The 3,740-nt window shown below is 41.9% G+C and overlaps 1 long non-coding RNA gene across 2 annotated transcripts; it reads left to right on the top strand.

The window, feature by feature from the left end:
- Window positions 1-812: 812 nt before the first annotated feature.
- On the top strand, window positions 813-3,510 carry LOC129627241 (uncharacterized). Of its 2 annotated transcripts, XR_008702506.1 has the most exons (3): window positions 813-903; window positions 978-1,105; window positions 2,945-3,510. It is a non-coding gene; the product is annotated as an uncharacterized LOC129627241 (long non-coding RNA). The 2 variants fall into 2 exon arrangements; XR_008702505.1 differs by having other exon boundaries at window positions 848-1,105.
- Window positions 3,511-3,740: the final 230 nt, after the last annotated feature.

Below are 3,740 nucleotides of genomic sequence, written 5' to 3'. Positions count from 1 at the left end.
GAATTACCATGTGACCCAGTAATTCCATTCCTAGGTATCTACCCAGGAGAAATGAAAATATATGTCCACACAAAAACTATTAATTACATAGAGGCATTATCATAGCCCAAGAGTATAAACAGCTCAAATGTCCATGAACTAGCAAATGGACAAGTAAAATACACTATTTCCGTGCAATGAAATATAATTCAGCAATTAAAAGGAATTAGTTACTGATCCATGCTACGACTTGAAATCACATTAGTGAGACAAGTCATTCGTAAAGGACCACAAATTGTCATTTCTATGAAAAGAAAGTGAAAGTCGTGTCCGACTCTTTGCGACCTCATGGACTAAAGCCTTCCAGACTCCTCCGTTCATGGGATTTTCCAGGCAAGAATACTGGAGTGGGTTGCCATTTCCTTCTTCAGGAGATCTTCCTGACCCAGGGATTGAACCCCCGTCTTCCACATTGTAGTCGAACGCTTTACAGTCTGAGCCACCAGGGAAGTCTCTAATTTCTTTGAAATGACTAGTCAAATTTATAGACAGCAAGTAGATTGATGACTTCTTAGAGCTGAAGACAGATGGGGGAGATGAAAGTGATTGCTAATGGGTATGGAATTCCTTTCTGAGATGGTAAAAATGTTCTAAAATTAGATTATATTCAACTCTATGAATATACTAAAAAGCATCTCCCCCCAAAAATAAGATGATGATTGAAAAAAAGATGATGTAATCACAGTGAAAGGAGTCCTGCTTAGCTTGGTGGGCAAGGGGCCTTAACCCGAGGACTTGTTTTCCCAGGTTTCTCCAAAGGAAAATCAAAGGGTGGAATAAGGGGCACGTGGAAAGGGCTGACAATGCAACTAAGGTTAAGGAAGAGGAAGATGAAAGGTGATGGTGAGGCTAGTGTGGAAAAAGGTCAGCAGAGCAAGTTAGTGCTCTTGAGGGGAAGAAAGGGCAACAAATCATAACCAGCTTTTTTCTTCTCTCAGGGGATCCTGGTAGGTTTCACATGGAAGTTACCCAGCAGCCCACCTAGAGAGTCGCTCTTCCCTGCATGGTCAACTGCTAGACGGCCACCCTCTTTCCTTTAAAGGCAGATGCGATCTACCTTCCAGGGGTAAGAGAATCCAGTCCTCTGAATTTTTATTTGTATCAATAGTTCTAGGGATTGGAATTGGGGGCACAAACTTGTTCCTGAACAGTAGAGGGTGCTGTGAGCATGTAAAGTTTGGGTTAGAGACTGCATTGCTGAAGGGCACAGGAAGCAGGAAGTTGTTGGGTTAGAGTCTGCATTGCTTTAGACTTAAACGGCAATCAGACTAGAAAAACGTACTTTGGTTTTTGGAACACAATTGCCATATTCTTAAAATAATGATTTGGCATACATGCCACTGTATTACAATAAAACCAAACCCCAACAGCACTGTTAATTCTGAGAAGAACATTTCTTTCATCCAGTAAACATTTATTGAATGCCTTCTATTCACAAGGTATTGAGTATTTTGATACAGCCTAAAACCATAAATTCAGAGAGGGTACCTAGTGCTGCTATTGATGGATTTAAAAAGTGAAAACCATGTTATCTGTATGTATATTCATCACATGAACTCAGAATGCAGTAGAATTCTATTCAAAGATGCAGTATTAGCAGGAAACATCCGATAGAGAAGGAGGGGAAATTGTTGGCTTTTTAATCTAGTTTCCCTGCCAATTCTACTATGCGAAAGCGTAATGACGGTTAAATTTATTTAGTGCAGACTGTGCCAGGCACTGTACTAAATGCTTTACAGCCTTGATATAAGAGTGTGGTCTGCGGACCAGCAGCATCGCCAGAAACTTGTTAAACATGCAGAATCTCAGGGGCACCCCAGACCTACCGACTCAGAAACTGTGTTTTAGAGAGATTTATATACACATTAAAGTCTCAGAGGCACAAAGAAGAGTCTTTGTATTTTCTTATTTAATCTCCATCACGACATTGGGCTCCTGCTCAGTCGTGTCTGACTCTTTGAGACCCCATGGACTGTAGCCCACCAGGCTCCTCTGTCCATTGGATTTTCCAGGCAAGAATACTGGGTGGGTTGCCATTTTGTACTCCAGGGGATCTTCGTGACCCAGGGATTGAACCTGCATCTCTTGAGTCTCCTGCATTGGCAGGTGGAGTCTTTATGACTGAGCCACCTGAGAAGCATAGAGGTATATTATTATCTCCATTTTAAAGTGGGAAACTGACGGGAAGAGAAGTGAAGAAATTTACCCAGTGCGCAGTTGGGATTTTTTAACTCAGGCAAAATAGCTTCCAGGCTCATATTCTTAATCACATTGCCAAACTTTTCTTAATCTTCTGTCCCTCAAATGCATAAAGTGGGCATAACAAATATGTCTACTTATTATCATATTGGTTAAGTAGTCATTGTTAACAAATCTAGTTGAGATCCTTAAAGTAAAAGTACTTTTTATGGTTATACAAAGTAAAGGCTTCCCAGATGGCTTATCTGTAAAGAGTCCTCCTGCTAATGCAGGAGACACAAGAGACTAAGATTCAATCCCTGGATCAGGAGGATCTCTTGGAGGAGGAAATGGCAACCCGTTCCAGTACTGTTCACCGGGAAATCTCATGGACAGAGGAGCCTAGCGGACTACAGTCTATGAGGTCACAAAAGAGTTGGACATGACTTAGCAACGAAACAACAACAGCAATATAAAGCGTAAGCCTAAGAACTCTTTTCTTGGGAGTACGTTTTACCACAAGTACCGTTTATAACAGTGTGTTTTTATGTCTGCCTTCCCTGCCTTTAACGCACCAGGCACACACCTACCCCAGGGCCTATGCGCTTGCCGCACATTATTTGCATGCCTAGCGCTCTCACTTCCTCAAATCTCTGTTTAAATAGTACATTCTCTAGAAGCCTTCCTTGACTGTTCTACTTGAAATGACAACTGTCCCTTTTTTAAGGTGATTCAGAAAGAAAAGAAGACTTTGCAAAAACTGAAGCAAAAGAGAAGTTTTCTAAGCAAAGAAGGCTATGCAGAAAGAAGTCAACAGATTAAAGAAGAAAAAGACCCATATACCTCCCATCTTCCTTCGGCTTAGGACACTGAAACTCTGAAAGCAGACCACGTACCTTCAGAAGAGTTCTTCCAGGAGAAATAAACTTGTCCACCTGGCCACAGTCAGGCTTTCTTTGATTTCTGAGGAGGTCATAGAGAAATGGAGAGCAACAACCCACCTGCTCACTCTGCTTGTCAAGGGTAGTTCCAATAAGCTGTGAAGAAACTCCGCTACTCTGATATGGCCAAGGTCAACACACTGCGCAGGGAAGAAGACATCTTAGACTACTCCTACCATGATGCTCTGAGTGTTGCCAACAAAACTGGGGTCATCCAGATGGAACCCAGCACTTTCATTTTAACTGTATTAAGGTTTCCTGTGATCCAAGAAAAAAAATTACAGCTGTGCCCTTTCCCACACCTACACACACTGTTTATTCCCCTTCTCTGCTTTGTTTTACTCAACAAGCACTTTTTATAACCTATTTTTTTTCACAATTTAATGCAAATTCCCATAAGGACAGAGAGTTTTGTTTAGTTCATTAATTGTGCATCCCTCCCCACCCCCAGCTCTTAGAAAAGTACCTGGGACAATATCAGTTCAGTTCAGTTGCTCAGTTGTGACTGACTCTTTGCGACCCCATGAATCGCAGCACGCCAGGCCTCCCTGTCCATCACAAACTCCCAGAGTTCATTCAGAC

This window comes from Bubalus kerabau, chromosome 14, assembly GCF_029407905.1.
Source record: "Bubalus kerabau isolate K-KA32 ecotype Philippines breed swamp buffalo chromosome 14, PCC_UOA_SB_1v2, whole genome shotgun sequence".
Classification (NCBI taxonomy): domain Eukaryota; kingdom Metazoa; phylum Chordata; class Mammalia; order Artiodactyla; family Bovidae; genus Bubalus; species Bubalus kerabau.
This window is presented reverse-complemented; position numbering and strand designations above follow the sequence as displayed.